General features: G+C 36.9%; 1 protein-coding gene across 46 annotated transcripts in view; it reads left to right on the forward strand.

Annotated features, from left to right (window-relative positions):
- The window catches only part of ZBTB20 (zinc finger and BTB domain containing 20), a 1,002,935-nt gene that overhangs the window by 761,987 nt on the left and 215,843 nt on the right, over positions 1–25,105 (forward strand). For all 46 annotated transcript variants that reach the window (XM_072616769.1, XM_072616772.1, XM_072616737.1 and 43 more), the window contains one exon: positions 23,258–23,310. The gene's annotated coding sequence lies outside the window, so the exon portion shown is untranslated. The remainder of the gene's footprint in view (positions 1–23,257; positions 23,311–25,105) is intronic.

Genomic DNA, 25,105 nt, shown 5'->3' on the forward strand with positions numbered 1-25,105 from the left:
GCTATTGGCCAAGCACTCAGTGTTAGATGTTATCCTTTCACTCCCACGAGACAATAAGTTGAAGTACAAAAAAAATTAAAGAAGCAAGCTGTAACTTGAAGAGGTCATGATGGAGTAAGGGGGAAAGTACAAGTCCTATGTCTAAGAAGTCAGACTATTTTCCAGATATTAATGTGTCCCTAAACATTAGAGCATCCCATCATGTATATCTCCTGTCCCTTCCAGTTTGGTAGACTTTCCCTTTCCCCAGCCTTAAAGGAAATCCCAACATTTTAAAATATACTATTACTGCATACAAGTTAGAAAATAGACAAAATCTGAAGATCTGGGTTTCATTCTCAGCCTTGCCACTAATTTAAAATTACTATCATTGTCATGTTAAAAATATTTGTAGTGAACTTAAAAAACCTTGGAAAAAGGGTGTTATTTGTCCATGTAAGTACACAAAATGGGAGCCTTCCATGGGGCCATGTTTGGTAGCTTTGGCTGGGGCAGATTATTTCCTCTTACATTTGACAAGAAAAACAGAGAGAGGCGGCCTAAGCAATGGGTCAACCTTGGAGACAGGGGACTCAGTTGCATTTGTGTTCAAGTTCAGCGTCAGTCACTTAGTAGCTATGGCACTACAGTTAACCTCTTAATGGCCTAGGCAATTCTCTGAAACTATAAATTAGAGACAAGTTCCAAGCTGCATCACCAGTGAAGGTATTGTCATGTTGAGAACTATCTGTCCAGATTAAATGACAAGACCCAGCTAAAACAAAATAAAAATTCTTAACTTTCTCTTCATCAAGATTTTCTGCTTATCCTGATATGGCCAAGTCAGTGTACTATAGTAAGGAAAGAATAGACTTAGTTATAAAATCTAGACCTGAGGCTCATATCTGCCATTTATCAGCTGTGTGACCTTAGGCAAGTAACTTTGTCTCCCCAGGCCTCAGTTTCCTTAACTGTAAAATGAGTTAATTAGCCTAGATGAACTCAAAGATGTTCCTTCCAATACTAATATTTATGTTCTCCGAGTGGCCATGAGACAACTTAGGAAGTGTGTAGAGGATCCTCAGAACCTTCCCTTTTTATATGCTTTGCCCTTCTCCTTTTCTATCTGCTTACCTACTTGGGTGCCCCATGCTCTTGTTTTTGCCTATCTCATCAACTGAGCTGACAGGTTAATTCACAAGGGGCTGGTGACTTTTAATGTCCTTCTCCCTACCTCTTCAGAGTATTTGCATTTTTAAGAGGACTGAGTGAAGAGCAAAAGCCTTACCCCTAAAGATTGAATCTATAATAATAAGTAGAATTTCCAAACCTGTAGTCCATGGGAGGGAGAGATATTTATGGTCAGGGGAAAACTCTTTTCCTCCCCAAATAACAGATATTCCACTACTTTACCTGATAATCTGTGATATGCATATATATATATATATATATATATATATATATATATATATATATATATATATATATATACACACACACACACATATATATATATATATATATATATATACATATATACACACACACACACATATATAAACACAATCTCCACATGTCAGGATAGCAAAACAACAAACCATCAGACTCCCGTAGAGTCCATGCTCCATGCTTTATTTGCTTGAATGACCCTTTAGGAACTTAATGTAGTTTTATGTGGCCTTCTGAACAGCTATGAAGATGCCTAAGCCTATTAGTTGACCTATTAATCACATTTTTCTTTATTGCAATAGAAAATATAAATAGATTTGGGAAAATGTTTTGACCACAACACATGGTACCAGGTCTTTGTAAATCCAGTTGTATGTGTGTTTTTCCCTCTGAGCTTGTTATATCTGTTTTGAGCAAGGCTGAAAGCCAGCTAGTTCCAGAGATTAACATGACTAGACATAACATAAATTTTTTAAATCTCAGAAGTCCTACTTTTTAGTTATTGGTCTCATCAGCTATAGGATGCTTCCACTTTTCCACATACATCTATGAGACCATATCATATGCTTCCCATTTGATTTTCTCATCCATGATTCACTCTTCCTTACAGTAATGCCTTAGTACTCTCTCTTCCTTCTTTTTTTCTTCTCTCTTGTGTCTCTCTTCCTCCTTTGTCTCAATGTCCTCTTCCATCCCTCTTCTTTTTTACTTCTCCCTCTTCCTGTCTTTCCTTTTGCTTCTTTTGCCCTACTTCCTTCTAATATTTTTAAATGTTTTTTATAGTCCCTTTTTAAATCAGTAATTTCAATTTCTGCGCTACATTTTCCTTCATCTGTAAAATTAGTACAAGATTAAAACATTGATGATATTTGTTAGACATTATCTAAAGAATGAGTAGGAAATCCCTCTTACTAGAACCACTGACCAGGCTCTCCTCTCTATTTATGCATACACATATATCATATATCCACAGAAATGTAAAAGAGTTTTATTTGGGTATTTGATTTTTAGGGTTTTTCCCCAAGAGAAATATAAAATGTTCCACTAAAAAAATTAAGAACAGGAGTTTAAAACTTCATTCAATAAATACCAGAAATCATAGTTTTATATAAAGACTACATCGATTCTATATTTTGGTCATTTAAGAGAAGGCCAGAGAGAGAAGGAAATGAAAGGGACAGACATTGCGTAGTGGAAAAATCTACTGGATTGGTGTCAGGGAATCTGGATTGGAATGTCAGTTGTGCTGGTTACTTTTTGTGTGATCTTGATCAATTCACATACCTTCTGGAACTCACTCAGTTTTCTCATTTATAAGGTGAGAGTGTTGGACAAGATGGTCTCTGAAGTCCTTTTCACCTTTGGGGGAGAGAGAATGAGAGAAATATTCAGCATCCTTTGCTTTTCCTTCTTATAGTCCTGTTCCCTATATCCCCAACACCTATTAGCCTAAATTATCCCATCCTGTTACTCAACTTCTCCACGCTGCCCAGCCCCAAGGTACTTCCTTTAAGTTCTTAGGACAGATCTCTTAGGTCCAGCCCACCACCTCAAGGTCTCATCTTCTTACTCACTAGCCCCCTCAAATCTCTCATCCAGCTAGACTGTGCCCATTATTTACTAGTCTTAGTCTTGAAAGAATAAACAGATTTAGGATGCCTTACATCTGGAAATTTTAACATATGCATGTAATTGTAATGGTTGGTCTTTACTGTGTGGCCTAGGGGAGGTCTACTGACAGTTAATTTTAGAAAATTTACTGTGTACCAGATGAAATTAAACCAAAGACCAGAGGTTCTTCACTCATAGTCTAAGGGCTGAGGCATTGGGAAAGAAGCTGATTTCACCATGAGACCATCAAATAAAACCCAATAGAAATCAACAAGAACTCAAAGCTATAAAATGAATTTCTAAAGGAAAAGGGTCTAAGTTTTAAAAATTGCTTCAGCTGGATCACTTTCCTGGAAGACAGCTGAATCAGGTGGAGGACAAAATGACAAACCATGTCAAGCATAATCTTTGAGGGTGGGGGAATGTGTCAAGACAAGCTTCCCTAATAGTTTGATCTATGGTGGTTTCATACAACAAGAGTCAATCATCATGCCTTAGTGTGACTGAAGAACCCCTTTGGACTGGGTCTCAAAACTAGGATTAGGAATGCGTGCATCAGTAATACAGTATTAAGACAGCCTAGGGGTTCTCATCTCAAAAATAATATCAAGGGTGAAGGTCTGATATAATTCCAGAGAGGACACTACTTAAATGTATCTTATGTTCTGAACATGTGAAAAATAAGTAAATGGAGAATTTCAGGACCTCAGAATTGATATTTTTTACAATGAAGAGAGCTTCAGACAGGAAAGGTAGTAAAAAGTCTACCCAAGTACCAGGCTAAAGAGGACAAAGTGAGAAAAAAAAGGATAAAGTGCTAAATGTTAAGCTAAAGCTCCCAGGAAGTAAGGGGGTATATGTGTTTATGAAAACCTAATGCTATAACCTGAGTGCATATAACTACACCTCAGTACAGAAGAGGGCAGAGAAGGGAGAGGAAGATCTAGATGGAGGGGTTGATGAAGGAAGAAGAGTCATTTAATCAATAAGCATTTTTAAGAGTGTTATATGCCAGATCCTCTGCTACATACTAGAGATACAAAAGACAAAAATGAAATAAACCAGACTCTCAAGGAGTTTACATTCTCTTGGGCAAGACAGTGTACACATATAAATATATTTATCATAAATGCAAACTAATAGACAAGTAAATACAAAAATATATACAAAGTAATTTCGAGACATAGAGGTCACTGTAAAGGGATGACTAACAAATAAATAAATGAAGAATGGTCTTTTGCAGGAGGTTGTATGTGGCCTGTACCTTATAGGAGGGTGAACTACAGGGAAGGTCTATAGATTCATTAAGAAAAATAAAACCAGTACAGTGAATAATTACTAATGTAGGGATGCAAAATGCTTAAATAACAACTATCTGGTTTTATTCTCCTAGCATAAAAATATAAACAGGAAAAGCAAATCTTGAATTCATTAAATATTTTCCTTCACTGTTTATAAAAGATAAAAAACTTCTTTTTAAAAGAAGGGATTGATTGGTGTCATGAACATATTCATTTGCTTCTGTTTATGGAAGATAATAAGAGTATTAAAATGGAGGTGGAATAATGGTGTTTATAATTCCATCACCACTGTTTATAGAAGATATTTTTTTAAAAGTTTAAGAAGGGAAAAATTGGGAGAGAATACTTCCTGCTATGTACCTGCATTAAATTCTTCACTTATGCATATGAGGAGTAGGGAGGGGGAATGTTTAACAAGTTGAGGAATCAATTCTCTTTGTAGCTTATTCGTTACCATGAGCTAAGATAACCAAATTCAAATTGGTATTTAGGTAGATCTGTGATTCAGTTAGTATGAATACTCCTTGAACTAATGCAAATCACAACTCCTTCACATCTTAGTAGATGATCATCTAAGTTGTTATGGCCAAAACATTCCATAACTGGGTGGTCACTTTTCTGGTGAGAAATACTTCCAAGCTTATATAAGCTGATTTCTAGTTTGTCTGTCTGTCTCTCTACACACACACACACACACACACACACACACACTCATACACCCCATTGCTAGAGCTGTATCCAAAGCCTTTCTAGATTGGGAGGATCAGCTGGAGCTTGGGTTCTGCTAGCATCATATTTAAGACCCGAGGGTTATCTTATTGCCCTGATGTGGAAACAAAGTAAAATTTTAAAAGAGTGCTTGAATTTTTAAAATATTAAAATATCAATGAGGGCCACTTAAAAGCTACAAAGATGGAAGATATTGAGTCCAATAAGTTATTTCCTAAAAGAGAAAAGCTCACTTCTATTGTTTTAGTCAGGTTATGGAAGCCTGAAGGTGATGAGCCCATGCTGTGGTGGTATAAAATTTATAAGACTTCAAAACATCTGGAATTTCTTTTCAAGGCAGTATAGTGCAAGTGTGGTCCAAGGAAAAACCTGTATCCTATCATCCACAGAAAATCCAAGGTATGCTTCATAGGAGTTAAAACTCATCATAGTCTAAAAATAGGAGCTCAGTTCAGATAATTTATCACTTCCAAACCTGAAAGTTTCAGAAAATGGGAAGATTAAGAGCTAGAAGTGACATTAGAAATTATCTAATCTAATGCCTCCATTTTACAGATGAATTCAAGAGAAGTGAAGTGATCTCCTTAAGGTTAACCAAATAGTAAGAGAGCTAGAATTCAAACACAAGATTCAGTGCTATTTACAGAAGGTACTTTGGGATAAAAAGATTCAAGATGAACAAATGCAAGACCAGATTCAGCTGTTCATCCAGGCAAGGCTGGTAGATGGATGAATGAAGTGAATGAAAAATCATTTATTAAGGGCTTTCTATGCACCTCAAAAAAAACAAAGAACTTCTGGGAGCCAAGATGTCAGAGTAAGCAATAAATCACCATAACTCTCCCATATTCACCTCCAAACACTTAAAATAGTACCTCCAAACAAATCCCAGAACAGCAAAACCAGCAAAAAGATGGGGTGAAGCAATCTTTTAGTTCAAGAAATTTGGAAGATTGGCAAGAAAGGTCTGTTTCACATGGGTAAAAGGGAAACACAATCCAGGACAACTCCTTAAAAAGTACAGTTGGCCAAATGGAAAAGGAAGTACAAAGGCTAACTGAAGAAAACAACCCCTTAAAAGTTAGAATTGGGCAAGTTTCTGGAAGTTAATGACTCTGTGAGACATCAAGAATCAAACAAATGCAAAAAGAATGAAAAAAATAGAAATGTAAAATACCTCACTAGAAAAACAACTGACCTGGAAAAATAGATCTAGGAGAAACAATGTCAGAATTACTGAACTACCTGAGAGTCATAATCAAAAGGAGGACCTGGATAGTATCTTTTAAGAAATTATCAAGGAAAACTGCTTTGATCTCCCTAGAACCAGAGGGCAAAATAGGCATTGAAAGAATGCACCTATCACCTCAGGAAAGAGATCCCAAAATAAAAACTCCAGGGAATATTATAGCCAAATTATAGAACTATCATGTCAAGGCAAAAATAATACAAGTAACCAGAAACAAACAATTCAGGTATCAGAGAGCCACAATCAGGATTACACAGGACTTAGTAGTTGCAACATTAAAGAATTAGGGGTCAGAGAACATAATATTCTGGAAGGCAAAGGAGCTAGGACTACAAACAATAATCTGTGAAATTAAGCATAATACTTCAAGGGGAAAATGGCCATTCAACAAAATAAAAAGATTTCAAGCTTTCATAAGGAAAAGACTAGAATTGAACCAAAAATTAATCTGTAATATCAAGATCCAAGAGAAACCTACAAAGGGAAAAGAAAACATAAGAGATTCAGTGGAGCTAAACTGTTTACATCCCTACATAGGAAGATGACACTTACAATTCTTAAAAATTATACCACTAATAGCACAGCTAGAAGGAATATACATAAGGCAAATCTGACGGAATGACATAAGAACAATTAAAGGATGAGAAAGAGGAGTACACTGGGTACAGAATGAAGGGAAAGGTAAAATGGGGTAAAATATTTTACATGAAGAGGCATAAAAAACCTCTTACAATAGAGGGAAAGATGGAAGGATGGACAATGGGCATCACTTGAACCTTACTCTCATTAGTATTGGTTCAAAGAGGGAATAATATACACTGTAAGTTGAATATAGAAATGTGTCTTATCTGACAGGAAAGTAGGAGTGGAGGAGATTAAATAAGGGAGAGGGGTAGGGACTGATAGAAGAGAGGGCAGACTGGGAGAGGTGGTAGACAGAAGCAAAACACTATTGAGGAGGGAAAGGGTGAAAGGAGAGAGAAGACAAACAGGAAGAAAAAAAGGATGGAGGGAAATATAGTTAGTAATTATAAGAGTGAATGTGAGTGGCATGAATTCTCCTATAAAACAGAAGCAGATAGGAAAGTGAACCAAAAACCAGAATTCTAAAATATATAGTTTACAAGAAACACACTTGAAGCAGAGAGTCACACACACAGAGTAAATTTAAGGGGCTGGAGCAGAATCTACTGTGCTCCAGCTGAAGTATAAGAAAAAAAGCAGGGAAATCAATTCTGCTCTTAGATAAAGCAAAAGTAAAAATAGATCTAATTAAAAGAGATAAGGAAGGTATCATAGACAATGAAGTAATATCAGTATTAAACATATATGCACCAAGTGACATAGCATCCATATTCTTAAAGGAGAAGTTAAGTGAGTTACAGGTTCATGACTAAATAAAAGATAGAAAGAATTATGAAATATAAAATAGGTGATCTTGATTATATTAAATTAAAAAGCTTTTGCACAAACAAAACAAATGCAATGAAGATTAGAAGGAAAGCAGAAAGCAGGCAAATAATTTTTACTGCAAGTGTCTCTGATAAAGACCTCATTTCTCAAATATATAGAGAACTGAGTCAAATTTACAAGGATATAAGCCATTCCCCAACTGATAAATGGTGAAAGGATATGAACAGGCAATTTTCAGATGAAGAAATCAAAGCCCTCTATAGCCATATGAAGAAGTGCTCTAAATCACTTTTGATTAGAGAAATGCAAATTAAAACAACTCTGAAGTACCACCTCATACCTATCACATTGACTAGTATGACAAAAAAAGAAAATGACAAGTGTTAGAAAGGATGTGGGAAAATTGGGACACTAATGCATTGTTGGTGGAGTTGTGAACTGACCCAGCCATTCTACAGAGCAATTTGGAATTATGCCCAAAAGGCAACCAAACTATACATACCCTTTGATCTGCTAGGTCTGTATCCCAGAGAGATCATATAAAAGGGAAAAAGACTTACATGTGCAAAAATATTTATAGCAGCCCTCCTCATGGTGGCAAATATATTGGAAATTGAGGGGATGCTCATCAATTAGGGAACGGCTGAATAAATTGTGGTATATAAATGTAATGACATACTATTGTGCAATAAGAAATGATGAACAGGCAGAGTTCAGAAAAACCTGTAAAGACTTTTACAAACTGATGCAAAGTGAAATGAGCAGAACCAGGAAAACATCATACACACTGTGTGATGATCAACTGTGAATGACTCAGCTTTTCTCAGCAACCAGATGATCCAAGAAAAGTACAAGGACTTATGAAGGAAAATATTGTCCACATCCAGATAAAGAATTGATGGCCTCTGAATGTAGATGAAAGAATATTTTTTCACTTCATTCTTTTTTGTGTTTTTTCCCTTTTGATCTATTTCTTCTTTCACAACTGTGACAAATATGGAAATATATTTTACATGAAAGCACATGTATAACCCATATCAAATTACCTGCCATTTTAGGAAGACAAGAAGGGAAGGAGGGAGGGAGGGAGAAAAAATTTGGAACTCAAAAGCTTGTAAAAATTAATGCTAAAAATTTTCTTAACATGTAATTGGGAAAAATACTCTTAAAAATAAAATATTCCCCCCAAAAGGAAAGAAACCCTAGGAATTCTATGAAACATAGGGATGAGAAGAGATAGTTTGCCTGTGCAAACTCAGAAGAGGGGAGGATGACAGGTGAATTTCAGGGACCAACAAGAGTGGAACAAGCATTTATTAAGCAGGAACTATGTGCCAGGTACTATCCTAAATACTTTACAAATATTGTCTCATTTGATCCTCATGACATGTGAGATAGATCAGTTTGGTCAGAATGTAAAGTCAAGTCAGCTAGGGGGTGCACTGGATAGGGTGCTGAGACTGGAGTCAGGAAGAGGTGGATTCAAATCTGGTCTCAAATAATTACAACTGTGTAAACCTGGGCCCACCACCTAACCCTGTTTGCCTCAGTTTCCTCATTTGTAAAATGGGCTGGAGAAGAAAATGGCAGACCACTCCATTATCTTTGCCAAGAAAACCCCAAATGGGGTCATGAAGAGTCAGACATAACTGAAAACAGCTAAACAGCAGGACAGCAAAAGTCAAATCAATAAGCACCTCTGATGTGCTAAACCCTGGGCTAAGCTCTAGAGATACAGATTGTGTAAAGGGGAGTGATATGAAGTCAGTCAAAATGTAGGTGGGAGACTAATTGTGAAGTTTTTAAATGCCAGGATGAGATTTTTTTTTATCCTGATAGCAGTAAGGAGCCAATGAAGATGACATGGCCAGACCTGTGTCTTTCAGACTATTAATTTGGCAGGTGTGTCAGAAACAGCTTAGAGAGAGGAAGAAGGGAGACCAATTAGCAGACTATTACAGGAGTCCAAAGAGAAATGATGAGGACCCTTTATATGTTAGCAGGTTATATCTAAGAGAAGCTCCACTGATGGCAGTGAACCTATTATGGCTTCTCTTTGGGAGGGGCTTGGGAAGAGCTGTCATAGACACAAATTCATGTGCTTTATCCAAGACAATTTTTGATTACTGATGAATGCTACAGAATGTTGGAATCCTTCTTCCTCTTGCCTGCCTTACCTGTTATAGGATTCCTGGTCATTTAAAGAATTTTATTTAAATTTCCTAACAATTACTCCGCAGATATGAGAGGATAAAAAGTATGGTGTGTGTGTGTGTGTGTGTGTGTGTGTGTGTGTGTGTGTGTGTGTGTGTGTATATGCTGTGCCTGGATTGTTGTTTGCCCCTTTTTGAAGAAGACCATTACATCAGGAAGGTGATACCAGGATTTACAAGAGGAAGGTGCCAGGATTTAAGTGAGGAAGGGCTGTACAAAGTTACCAGCCTCACTTTCTCCTCTGGTGCCATCTGAGCCCAGTGGCAAGATAGAGATCAGGACAACTAGAGATGGCCCCAGATGCAATGGGAGACCTTGACCTTTTTAAGTTAAGGTTGTTCCCAGGTCTCAGTTTGACTAGGCAGTACCCATTCAGTGATTAAGGCTAGGTAAGAAATGAGGCAAAGAATAGCCTCTTTTACCTAGTTAAAAAAAATCAATCTGGGAAAGGAAGACCCTCAGGCTTTCTGACCAGAACAGAAAAAAATTGCTATTTGCACTCACTCTGTGCCATCAGGAAGTACTACAAAAGTAAATCCACAAGTGTTTTGAGGATAGGAAGGGATTTGATACTTTCCCTTTAAGATCTGTCATTCAGAAGAAGGCATTTTCTTTTCCAATCTTGTATAAATCTTTTAAAATTTGAGGCCTTCTCCTGGTAGTTCAGAAGGAAGCAGCCTTGAATTTTTCATCGTTTCCACTGGAGATGACAGGCTAAGACCTGATGGCACTTTTGTGGGCTCCTAACAAGACCTGGGGGTTACCAGGGCATAGTTCTGTGATTTATGCCATGGAGATTCTCAGCAGAACCTCACACTTACTGTCCACATTAATGATATTCCTTCCTTTTGCCTTGACAAAAACCACTCTACACTGTATACATTATGTTAAAGGGTTTTTTTTTGTTTTTTTTCCTAGTGTGTGGACATATTCTATAAAAAGGTTTTTCAGTTCCATCATTTTGACAAGCTGATTCCATTAAATCACCCACCATCATCATGTTCCTTTTTTTTAAGTTGGAAAACAGTGATCATCTCAGAATTTACAAGGCATTTGCTTAAAAAAAGATCTGGAAAAACTTCAGCCTATACTTTGAAATGGTAGAAAGATCAATTGCATCACCCTTCTCTTCAGCCTTTTCTGAAAGATGATCAAGACAGAAAAAGATGGCTGTGCTGAGTTTTCAGCTAAAGTGTGTGTGTGTGTGTGTGTGTGTGTGTGTGTGTGTGTGTGTGTGTGTGTTTACTGCTCAGGACATAGATAAAATATCTTCTTCTGCACTTATTATTGTTTCCTTTGCCTTAAAATGAGAACCTCAAGCATTTGGAGAAATGCACTGAAACTTACTTTTGACTACCTTCGGGTACCACTGAATTCCCCTGCCCTGCCCCCCATGCCCCCCCACCCCACTCCCAAAGCTATTTAGTAACTTTTTATGGCACTGGTTTTTTTCTTATTCCAGCAGACATAACTGTGCCTTGCTCCACTTCAAGCAGTAGTTATGTTCAGATATTTTCTTTTCATGATTGAGAGGAAAGCATGACTGTGTCCTTTAAAGAAGACATGGAACATTAGCAAAATGCTCACTATGGGGTTAATTAGTATTAGTATTATTAGAAGGTGGGTCACTTCCTCAGAACCAACTCATGCTGGAAGAGCCTTCTCTATACAACCTTATAAAATAATAGGAAAGGTATTAAACCTTAGGCTCCAGGGCCTAAATTAATTGTCTTTAGAAATGAGAAAGGAACCCTCTTGTGTTATGAGTGCTTTAGACTTGAAGTACTTTGGGCAAAGTCAAATGGACTTCCCCTGAATTACTATGCATTGGCAATTTTCATTGACTGGAAACAAAATAAACTAATGGTCTGAAAATAGCCTGGAAGATATTGGGTCTTTCGCCCTCTGTCCATCCTTTGCCTACTCCCTTTTAACCTCAAATTGTTTCATTCATTTTTATGTCTCATTTTAAAAATTCTCATCTTTTTGCTTTGACATAGTTTTTTTCTTATAAGATGAATGAATCCTTTATAGGTTTCTCATCTTGTTTCATAGCTACCTACTTCTTATACTTTGCTTAGACAGCCTGTTGAAATCAGTTCTTCCATGGTAAGACCTGAAGGATTCCTACCAGGTAGCTGAATCACTTAATCCATTCCTTTAATGGGAGGTGAAGGAGTGGGCAGGAGGCATTATTATAGCCTAGTTCATTAATAGATGAATACAATAATATGTGTATTTTTAGGAAAATTTTCTCACTGCTCTGTAGGGTAGAAAAAAATACTATATTTATGTAGAAAAGAATATTTTTAATCAGTTGATAATAAAGAGCCTGGGACCAAAAGAGGATAATTGTAAAGGAATGAGGGGAAAACATTTTAATAAAGAATTTGCAAATAAAGTTTCACTGTAAACTAAATATGTTCTGGCTGCTTCCACAAAACTCATAATTCTTATTAAAATAAATCATATCCATACAGGAAGGATGACAATAATAACGACAAAACTCTCTGTGATTTTTGAGGGGGAAAAGAAAAATTATTTAGTGTTTATTATTGAGATATATAGTGAGAGCTTATACATTTGATCATCTGAGTCATCAAAGCAGGTGGGTATTTATCTAGTTCAATCTTAAAGGTGTTTGTCCAGGCTTCCTAACCTAGAAACTTTTATCACTGCCTACCATGGTACCTGATATTCCACGCTTCAAGGTTCATTCCTTTGGGCAGAGCCATAGCTACCAGTTTTGGTGCCAGAGGCTCTTCAGTAGCTCACTTGGGCTGTCCCCATAGAAGGAAGAAGAAACATCATCTTTTGGCTTATTTCAACAAGTTCTTCTTTCTTAGTAGATGCTAAGCTCAGATTTCTCTATGCTATCATGCAAGTGCTGCTGGTACCCTCTAAATTTTGGTATCCAAGTACAAAGTCTTGATCACCCTACCTAAGGTAGGACCCAAAGTTCCATCTTTAAAGGTTTGCTAGGACTTCTTTACTTTAAAAAAATGTGAATATCTCTGCAAAGGATAACATAAACCCCAATGTAAAATATAAGCAAACTGCTATTCTCTTATCATTCTGTAGAAAATTCATTGACAGTGAACTGACAATAAGATGGGCAGGAAAAGGAGTAAAGTGAGATATATGAGAGAAGGCAGGAGGAAATGCAATTCATGGATTTACCTAGGACAAGGCCTAGTTAGGATTATGTTTTTTTTTTTTCCTTTTTCTTAAGCCCAGTGATGGATGAATGGAACAAAAGAATGAAGATGGAAGGGTGGAGAGAACAGATGAACTTTACTAACTAACAACATAAGCTATCAGTTTCCTATGCCACAATTCTTCAAACTTCAAATTGCTGGCTAGCCTAGCATCTTTACTGTTCAGTTCTTGCCTGTCATTTAAAATAGCAAAAGCAATGACTATGTGTACAGACCATTATCCTAGTTGGGTTGTTAAAGTTAGCTTAATGCTGACTTTATTTTCTGTAGTGGTACTGAACAAAATGTTTCTTTTTCGAAAGGTCTCAGACCTCTATCCTCCCAACTCCTAATCACAGTAATAACCAACCTCAAGGAGTCATTAGTGAGGACTGGAACAATATCCTATAACAAGTCAGCTATGAAGAAATTGGCATAGTTTATCTCTTTGATTCATGTTCTTATGAAAATAATGGGTTGCAAAAGAAAGCCTGTGTTTCTTTTTCTGTACAAAATCTTTATGAGGTACATTGGGACTGATTCTATCTAACGAAGACTGAATAACACTGTAAGAATCTTTAGTAGTCAAAGCCCAGCTTTAGAAATAACTTTCTTTTGTAATGTGGTGCCAATTTGTGTGTGTGTGTGTGTGTGTGTGTGTGTGTGTGTGTGTGTGTGTGCAGACTTCTCATGTTGACTCTTCCCAAGAGCTTCCTGTGGATAGGTGTATCTACGTGACTTATAAGAGTTACTCACATCTAGAGTGTTAGATTTGGAGTCAGGAAATGCTAGGTTAAGTTTTTACTTCTGGTTCTTGTCATCTGTGTAACCATGGACAAGTCATTTATTCTCTCTGAGATCCATCTTTGGGGATAATGATACCTGTATTACCACAGAATTGCAGTGAGATCCAAATGAGATATCATATGTAAATCACTATGTCAGTGCCACCTATTATTATGATAAAATTCTGGGCCATAGAATAGACTCAATTGTTGTTTAGATAACATAATACACTTTTTAAAAACTGAGTCAGTTTTAGATTGATCATTACCAAGGTATTGGCAGCTAGATTTCCTCCTTACTATAAAGATAGAACTGGGAGAAATTTTAGGAAAGTTTGGTTATTATTTCAATGTTTGAATTGAAAGCAAATACTATGTACTATTTTCTGAGTTCCAACAAATGAATTTGTATTTATGCCAGTCTTATAATGATAACAAGGTAGCATATATATGTATGTGTATGTTGTGTTATATGTACATATATAGCATGTATGTGTGTAAGTATATCTATACACACACACACAAACACACAGAAAAAGAGAGAGTCCTTTGACGTTTTCAAAGCACATTAGAAACATTAGCACTTCTCTTCCTCACACTAATCCCTTGAAGTGGTCTTGTAGATATGATTGTTCTAGTTTTTCAGATAAGGAAATTGTGGCTCAAAAAAGTTAAATGACTTAAACAGAGTCATAAATCTAGAATCAGAGGCAGAATTTGAACCCAAGCCATCTTTACTTCCAGGTCTTAAACTCTGTGCCTTATTGCTGCCTCTTGTAATATTTCTGAAATATTAAGTCACATTTTTTAGATATGAAGGAATTAACTTTTATGATGTTATACTCTGGATAATCATATTAAAATTGCCCTTAATTTACTCTAGAGGATATTCTATTCAATTGTGCCTATGTGACGTGTCTCAACAAATTGAATACATAGGTAAGCTCAGTATACATTTTAAATTTAACAGAACTTGGCCAGCTTCTCTTCTCCCTCTATACCATTTCACCTTGTGGTCTGATTTCATCAGTTCCCATGGTTTCAATTATCTACATGCTGATGGTTCTCCAGTCTGCTTATCTAGCCCTAACATCTCTGCTGACGTCCAGTCTCATGTCCCCAGCTGTCAATTGCACATCTCAAGCTGGATGTCCTTTAGACATCTTAAACTCAGTATATCCAAAACTAAACTCAATTATCTTTCTCCCCAAACTCTATCCCCTTCCAAACTTCCTTATTACTGTTGAAGATACCCCCATCCTCCCAGTCATTTAGACTCACAATCTAGGTTTTTTCTGTCTTCAAGTCCTCACTCTTGCACTCCCCTTATCCAGTCTGTTGTCAAGACCTGTTCATGACTTCTCTCACATTTGCCCCCTTCTCTCCTCTGACATGTCCACCACCTGATTAGGTCCTCATAACCTCATGCCTAGTCCTTGGCTATAGCCTGTTGATTGGTCTTCTTGCCACAAGTCTCTCTCCACTCCAGGTCATCCTCTGTCTAACTGTGACAGTGATCTTCCTAAACCACTCTGGTCAAAGACCTACTCAATACATTCTTGTGCCTCTCTATCTATCACCTGTAAAGTCAAATACATAATCCTTTCTTAGGTGTTCAAAGCCCTTCATAACTTGCCCTACCTCCCCTACCTTATCAGCTTTCTTATAGCATACCTTCTACCATACCTCTCCCTGACCATGTAGCCTTTGATTCAGCGACACTGCTGTCCTTGATGTTCCTTGCATTAGATATTCCATTTCTTGACTCCAAGTATTTTCCCTAGTTGCCTCCCCATACCTGGAAGACTCTCCCTGCTTATATCTGCCTCTTGGAGTCTCTGGATTCCTTCAAGTATCAGTTAGCACCCCACCTTCTACAGGAAATCTTTCCTGATCCCTTATAATTCTAGTGTCTTTCTTCTGTTAATTAGTGACAATTTATCCTTTATATAACTTGTTTCTACATAGTTGTTTTTGTGTTGTCTCCTCCATTAGATTGAGAGCTCCTTGGAAGCAGGGACTGTCTTTTGTCTTTCCTTATATTCCCAGCTACTAGCAAAATGCTTGGGACATGCTAAGTGCTTAATAAATGTTTAATTGACACTACCACACACAAAACAAATCCTAATACAAGTACCGTAGTTTGTATTTTCCCTCTACTTTGCTTCTGTTATAGATGATGAGGATCATGATGATATGATTCATATTGATATATATCTTTAATGTATATAAGTCATTTTCTTTAATAAGACTATTTTATGGATAAGGCAATTTTGGCTTAGAGAGTTGGCACAACTTCCCCATAGTCAAACAACTAGGAAATTTCAGACCAGAGAGTTGAACTCTAGTCTCATGGAAATTGTCTGATACATAAGCATATCAGAAACAAGTTGCTAAAGAGGCCTAAAAGAGATCAAGTTCATTCTCCTAACTTTTGGCAGAGCCATTCATGATTGTGCCATCCAAGGCAAATGTGACTCCAGCTTTCAAAGACCTCCAGAGAAATTCTACCACCTTCTTTGAGAACTTCTTATATTGTTTTCCACTTTGGCCATTAGAAAATTCTTCTTTTTGTCTGTTCTAAGTCCCTCACAATATGATTTAATATTATTCTATCCTCCTCAGAAATTCAACAGCTGAATATTAGCATCTTTGTATTAACTCCTTTGCAATCTCAGGTCAGCATCAACATATATCTCAACCTTTCTCTTCCTCAAGTTAATTAATCCCAGTTTCTATAAATTTTGATTTTTGTAACCATGGTTATTCCTAGACTATAACAATAAAATATTATTGACCAATCATATTGGGTCATATATGATAATGAAGAGGAAGTCTCTAGTTTTTCATTTCCATTACACTGACATTGAAACAGTCACAATTGTTTTGTTTTGTTTTTAAGTATTTTTTCTCTTCATTTAATGGTGGAGTAGAAATGTGTTCCAGAAAATTAACGAACTCATAGCAGTGGCTAGACCCATAAAAAAAGAACATGAGTATTATTTAACTTTACGTTTATCTTACCCTGGTTCCTTAAAATTCTTTTAAAGTAATTTGTCCTTTACTTTCAGATACTACCTTACACTAGCTCTAATTTCAACCCTATATCTGTCACTCCTTCTCCCTTAACCCCTGTGATCTTATTCCATTGATGAGTTCCTCTCAGAGTTTCCATTTTGAGGAAGAGTCCAGACCAACCATCCTTCCTTCTCCATACTTTGCCACTATGCCTCCATGCAAGAACCCTCCTCCTTCCATTTTTCAGCTTCCTTTCACATGTTATCTTCTTATTCTTTGAAGTTTGTCACTATGCTTCAGCTGCCTTTTCCCTCTCCCCCTGTGACCCCCCCTCCTTTTCCCACTGGTGAATTTCTCCAGGAATCTACATTTTAAAGCCATCTATTATTCTCCACAACTTGCTATCACACTTCTATGGAAAACACTTCTTTCCCTCATAGACAGAGGTGTTTTCTTCCTCCATTAGAATGTAAATTTTTTGAGGGCAAGGGCTGTCTTTCTTTTTGCTTCTATTTGTACACCCAGCATGGAACATAGTGCCCAGCACATAGTAAGCACTTAATAAATGCATGTTAACTTGACTTAATATTTTTATTCTACTACCTGAATCTGTTGAATATGTGTGTGTCTGTATCAGTAACTATGGAATCAATTTCTGTAGAATGAGGACTATGCCCCCATTGTTATCTTTAGATAATACCAAGCAGAGAATCCTATGTACCTTAGTCCTTTCTGATGAAACTGATAGTGTATGTGGTGTTCTTCCTCCTTGGGGGAATAGTAATTCTTCTATAACTAAAGGGAAGCAACTTGACTCTAACTGATCATCTAAAAATGGCATCTATCATTAATTAAAACTGCTATAGACTTCTCTTCTTATAGCTGTGCCCTCCATCATTTTCACATCTGCCTAATTATTAGATTGAATTTCATGTTGCACTCCCATCCCAAAGAGTCAGCTATGTAATATTCCCTCAGAATGGACACAACTTTGTTTTCTTCAATGACGTATGAGGTGCATTTATATGTAGCCCAGTATTTTTATTTATAGTAGATACTACAGCATCTATAAGAATAAATGAGTCGTTTCAGCACACACAGTCCCTGAGTGGACCATTTTTATGCACTATATCTAAAAATTCAAAGTTCCTAGTATATCATGCCTTATGTCACAGGTCCAGTGGAATAGCTATACAGGTGTTCCCAGAATGAGGTCTATCCACCTCTCCCAGAAGTCTGTGGCCCTAATCATTTCCTGATACCTCTTACCACTTGCTAGCACCAAACAAGTAAGACTCCCTGAGTGGCAGGCTCTCCAATTTAAAAAAGAAATGGCAAGTAGTAAGTGTAGAAGGAGAAGCAATAGGGTCAAAGGTATCTTTTAAAGGTGATTCCTAGACCTACCTTGTAAACTTGGTGTTTGAAGTCTTACTCTAATTATAGTTTATTATCACCTTTTTCCTCATCTCTATTTTCAGGTTATAGTAGTCCTTTAGGGTTCTTTAAACTGTATCTTAAGGAAAGAAGGGTCATTTTGTGATTGCTTGTTCTTCTCATGGGGAAAAAACATATTGTCATGTTGCAGTTGAGAAAAATTGGCTGCAAAAAGTATTGCATTCACGTCCACTATCCACCTTATACTTGATGAAGAAATAAATGGAAATGTAAAAAAGGGTTTAGGAAGAGTCAGTAAAATGGAAATCAGGGAACTAACATGCGTGTTCTCTATCTGTGTAGCTCCATTACCTCTCTCTTTAATTTAAATCACTAAACTTGATGCCAAGTTTAAAAAAATGAGGAATTAAAATGACCAAATTCAGGATATATCAAATGTCATTAAATCAAGCAGAAATTTTTTTGAATCTGTCAGATCAAAGAAATCATGTATCCAGGATAAAGATGGAATATCAATTGACAGGAACCTAGAGAGTTGGCACTTATTCTGAGACAGATGAATCTAAAACTTCAATCCGCCTCATCCTCTGAAAACATGGGAAGCTAGAAAGGTATTAGGAAAACCAATGAGGTAAAAACCCTCATCCTACTACTTGGAATTACTCCCACATAAGAATTAATTAATAAAGTACTTTTAGCATAGGAAAGAAATGTTCAAATATATTGAATCATTTCTTATTCAAAGTTATTGTTATTATTGTCCATTGGAAGCAAAGCTATGATCCTACCTAATTTAAAGAAGAGTAGAATAAAAAAATGATCAATAATATTATTAAAATTCTGTTGGTTGTTTTTTTTTAAGAGATCATCCTTTGGTTGCTATCGTACCATCTATCCCCTTCAAAAAGGTTAAGAAACTTTGGATCAGTGCTTAATACTTCAGTTTCATCATCAGTAGAGTACTAGCATATTAGTTTTCTGATTCATCCATGATGAATATGTTGTACCTTATCTTTTTCACAATTAAAGAGAAAATAAATTTAGTGGGATACAATCACTTAATAAATTTACTAACTTCTTATGATTTTTTTTATTTAGTAAAGTATTTATCAGTTTAGAAGATGATAGGACCATAGATATAGAGCTGAAAAGAACCTTAGGGGTCATCCAGTCTAAATCTCTCATTTTACAGATGAGTAAACTGAAGTCCACAGTTATTCCCCACATGGCTATGGTGATGAAGCATAATAATATATGCCATTTTCTAAAAAGATCCTGGACTTGAATGTGATCTAGGGTGGTACTTAGTGAATTGAGATGAGAATAAAAATATTTGTACTCCATTTTTAATTGCCAAAAACCTTTTTTTTTGTTGTTGTTATGTACCTTATGCTTTTCACCATAGAGCAGAAATAATGATAACTTCTTCTTGGTTTACAAACACAAAAATTAGAAGATTAATTTGATCCAGTATTCCCCCATCCTCATTTCAAAAAAGCAAATTGACCCACGTAGCACCATATAGCTCCAGAAGAAAATTTTAAAAAGACTTCCCTCATGTATTCAGAAACTCAGATGCAGCACTTGTTCTCTAAGTGCTAAACTCTTGTTTATGACCATGGCTAAAATCAAGAAAAGGCAGAGCCAGAGAAGGCATCGTTTATAGTGGCATTTCCCCTGCCCTTTCCTCATCTCCTTTCCTAACTTTCTTAGTAGAGCCCACTTTTCTACACATTGAATGTGAATTCTTAGAATAAAGTCCTTAGGCAACCAGGGTTCTGTGGTAGGGAGCAATTCAGTTCAACATTTATCAAGTCCCATCATGAGCAAAGCATTATGATAGGTGCTGAGAATCTAGACAAAAAAATGAAACAGGTCCTTCCCTCAGGGATCTTTGTGCTTATTGTAAACAAACAGCAGGCTGTCTACCTGAGGAAATGTTAACTGGAAGGAGCAGGTTTTCCTCTCATCTATCCCATGAGACACCAAGTGACTTAATTTAAGGGATGAACTAAATTAAGCTAAAACTGCAACTACAAAAGTACTTTGAGTTCCTTGGAGTTCAAGACTATGTCATAATTTACCTGTATAAGTAACAGAACTATAATTAGAGCTCACCTCCACAGTAACCTCTCATTGGTGCTTAATGGGGAGGCAACTAGGTAGTTCAGTAGCTAGAGCACTAGACCTGGAAGTCAGGAAGACCTGAGGTCAAATACAGCCTCAGATACTTACTAACTGTATGACCCTGGCAAGTCACTTAACCTCTGTTTTGCCTTAATCCACTGGAAAAGGAAATAGCAAACCACTCCAGTATCATTGCCAAGAAAACCCCATGGACAGTATTAGCATGCTATGGTCCACAGGGTCAGGAGGACTCAGACATGACTGAACAACAAGTGCTTAAAGTATTTAATCATGGCAGTTTTCCAATCCTTTTAGTGATATATCAGTGACTTGGGACTTAATATGATTCATGCAAATGGTTTTAGTCTTTTCTGAAACTGTCACAGATTCTTTTTAGGATTCTAAATGAAAAAAACTTGAAGACATAAGGTGAATATCACTTAGGGGAAAAGGGCACATATCAATAAAATAACAATTTGACTTGTAGAAAAATAAATCTATGTAGATTAATACTTGTTCTCAAAATTGCATACTAGATTGTAATTCAATCAAGGAGTAGGGGTCTTCTGACGTTTATGAACATTTATGAATAGTGTAAGAACTCTGAGATTAAATTTTAGCCTTACTATTCAATTTGGAATCATGTATTATTGTTATTCATTAATATATAAAGACAACAATTATACCCAGTAAAATCCCCAATTTAATTTGGTTGTAATTTGTCTTAGACAGTGGCACACACACTGTGATTGTTCTCTACATGTCAGATTCATATCACTCATGGCCTTTGTCATTTTAAGTCCAGAAAGAATAATATTTTGCATTCTAGCCTTCAGATGTGCTGGGTCAACTTAGGGACCGTTTATCCTGTTACAGCCTGACAACATTTGAACTTTAACTCTGAATTATTCACTTTTTTTGAATATATCCTCATTAAAATGTGAAATGAAAAATTTTTATTTTACATATTAAGTGCCACAAAAAACCAATAGCACTAAACATGGATAATGATAACTATAACATATGCTAAAGAGAATTATTGGATGTATAATAGAGGATTTAATAGAAAATTAGCTTATCTGTTTCTTTTTCTCCCAGCAGGGGAGGGAACAAGCAGCTTGTATTAGAGTAGAAAACTATAATTAAGCAAAATCTAAGTCGTTTTAAAGACCAGTGTCTTTCTATATCATGAAATATGAGACTTGGAAGGGATCGTGTAAATCCAGGCTCCTTTTCTACTGAGGAGATTAAGGTCCTAAGAGGTAAAATGACTCATCCAAAGTCATAAAGAAAAGAAGGAAAAGATAGAAATAACTGTCCCTTGTGAATCATACATGTCCTAGTTATCCTCTTGAAAAATCTCATTAAATTCATTTCTGGAAACATTTTGGAAATATTTTCAAATTGGCAGACATATTAATTCAGACCACATTTTTATCATGAATATTCTTTTAAAGGCCTTAGTCATCTGTAGGAATTGGTCATGTGACATTTATTATAAAGTCTATTTTGCATTTCTCTGGGGGATTCTTATTGCTATTGATGAAGCACTCATTCAGCAAGTTTTCTAGAAAGTGCTTTCTCTTGGGTTGCCCATTCTCCTGATTGAGTTCTTGTTCTTCTTTTAGATCAAGCCTTTTGCTTGAATTCTTCTAAAATAGCTTTATGACAGAACTTCTGAAATAGCTATTTGTTTTTCAGCACCCTTTATTGGTTTGCTAAGGTGCCTGGGTCTTCTGCTATCTTAATTATATCCTTTTAAGGAACAGGCTAACAAGAATTAATGACCAAATCAGCCCTCAAGTTGATTGATGATATACTTGAGAGATACCAAGGGAAAAAAAAACAAACCCTTTTCCCTCATAGCTAACTAGATAGCATTGATATGACACTTAATGCTTTACAAATATTTGCAACACTCCTGAGAGGTAATACCGTTATTTTTCCCCTTTTTCAGATGAAGAAACCAAGGTGAGGAGAGATTAAATGACTTGTCCATGGCCACTCAGCCAGTGTGTGTCAGAGGCTCAATTTTAACTGCAGTCTTCCTGATTCTAAGTCTGGCAGTCTGTCCACTCTTTTCCTGATAACCTGAAATTCCACCACTAGACATTTATTCATTTGAATTAAACATTGCCTTCTTTCTTTTAAAAATATAAATACTACTGTGTAAAGTAACACCTTCAGTTTCTGACCTTCATATGTATCATTTATCAGATCATTTATTCAGATCAATAGGAGAGGAGGGGAGCCGATCTGGATGAAAAGTTTGGTAGCCTGGGGGAGGAAGGAATATAGACAGAGAGAAAGAAGATGCTGAAGACAACATTCCTAACTACAACTGTTCTTGGAGCTACTGTCTTCCTCCAGGCTTCCTATATGGCTCACCTTAACCTGAAAGGAAAAAATTAATCAAGGTTTAGCCTAGATCAAGTTTTGATGCTTTCTCTTTCTTTGTCTGGTCAATTAGTGATGAATGACACAGTGATGCTTTCTTATATTTTAGATCATACCTATGATAGAGATCAGAGTATCAGAATCCACATAGAAAATGGTGATGCTCTGTATGACAATGAGTGCCGTGTCAGTCACCATAGCAGGAGGCCTACCCCTTTGGAAACTCCTTCCCTGAAGCAGCATTCTCTGTTCTCTTTGTGTTGCAAGTAACAAACTACATGAGCTCCTACTGCTTGACTAGATTCCCTGCTGGAGCCAAGCTTACTTTTCTTCTTTTCACCATATCATTTGCTTTATTTTTTAATGGTTTCATTTTTCCTTTTGTTTTCTCAGCTCACCAGTCAATCCCTGGTCTGTCCCTGAAGGGTCTCATCCCCTCCTCTTCTGTAAGTAAATCTGTTTTTTCACCTTTCAGAGAAAACTCTGATTTGAAAAATGATCATTCGTTTTCATCATGTTTACTAGTTGACTTTGCTGCAGATTCATAACATGATACTGGGCCTATTTATCATTTTCTTTACTTTTGGAGATGACACCATTGACGAACATTGCTTTCCATGAGTCTAGTTGGAAAGGCCCTTTCCATTTTGTCTTAAAGGCTGATAGCAGCAGCTATTTGCAAAACCTGTTGCTGTTTAGGAATGCAGTTGACATTGCTCAGAAACTGACAACAGTTTTGGTTTTTGTCCTCCTATACCAATCAATCAACAGGTATTCGCAGAGTCCCACTGAAGTGCTAAGCACTCTGTCCAGCATTCATTAATTTTAACTTCAGGCCAAAATTTGCAGCTCTTTCCCCCAGGATTCTTAATATTTATCAGCAGTGGGCATAATAACTACAAAAAAAATGTACTTTTATACAATAGCATAACACCCCCAAACTCCTTAGGACTGTGTGTCATGTTTTCAGAATGGAGTTTCTCTCTCTTTTTTAAATAAATTGGATTTTAGTTAGAAATAATAAGTTACATTTTCATGGTTTAAGCCCTGACCTAAGCAGCCCTGAATAGGACTGTGCTGACTTTCACTCTTAGCTGCCTGAAAAGTAAGAAGAGTCTGTCTAAGGTCATTGGTAGGAGAATTGAAGCTCCAGGAATCCTGCCATTCTGCTATAAACCATAGCCTCCTGGGTTAGAAGTCTTCCTGCTGGTGATGACACCCATTCAGATAAACCTGCTGGGTTAAGCGACAGTCAGCATCCTTCTGACTGTGCATCTCACTCTCCTGTGGCCACTCTCCCTAGTCCACAACAATAAAAAGCTTTATTCCATTCCCAGCCCGGGGGTATTCCTTATGCTGTAGCCATTTGCACAGAAAAAGGGTCCTTCTGGTCCTTTCTGTAAATGTTCCTTGCAGATGCATGCAGACAGATCGAGGGAAGTAGAAGTCTCCAAAGAATATGCAGTGGGTGAAGCCTAATCTGACATTTATTTGACAGAGAAAGGGGATTGATTAAAGTCCCATAAGACCTGTGCCATGTATTATGCATTTATACAGCAGGGGTGGTTCCTACCTGCCCCTGACAAGTCTTGTTATTCTCACTCGTAGTGCTGATAGAGAGGGTCTATTACTGCTTTGGAAGGTGTACATGTGCATGTTTACAGTTAACACTTAGTGCCTCGACCTTGCTCCCTTTGCATTACCTAGTGTTGCACATTGCTTGTATTCTGACTGGCAAATCATTTTTTGTCACCGTTCTTTTATGGAAAAACAGTTCACATAATAGCTTTGTGTTAGACAAGGCATTAATCCTCCCATCACTAGGCATGAGTCAGCACAGTGCTCTCCTGGCTGCACTGCCCTGGTTAATTATGACGTCAGGGCTCGAGGGCAGCCTCACACACCAGCCACAAGCACTGGGGCCTGGAGACCTATAACCAAAAGGACAAAATTGAGGAGGAGAATTTTGAAGGGAAAACGTAATTGAAAGATCCAATCTGAAATTCTTTCTAACTCACATCCGTTTTTTAGTGTGGGCAGTTCTGAAGCCAGATAGAGCTTACCTTCCATGAATGTGAGGAGGAGAATGAGGAAGGAAGAGAGCCATAGCCTATAGAAAACTTGCAGCCTTTCCACCTCCCTCCCTCCCCAAGGTGGGCTTTTTGATCATTTAGATAGTTCCAAAGCATAAGTCTATGCCTTTTTCAGTGGGGTAAATATAATCCAGATGTTCTTTTGGGT

The sequence above is a fragment of the Notamacropus eugenii genome, chromosome 5 (assembly GCF_028372415.1).
Source record: "Notamacropus eugenii isolate mMacEug1 chromosome 5, mMacEug1.pri_v2, whole genome shotgun sequence".
Taxonomy (NCBI): domain Eukaryota; kingdom Metazoa; phylum Chordata; class Mammalia; order Diprotodontia; family Macropodidae; genus Notamacropus; species Notamacropus eugenii.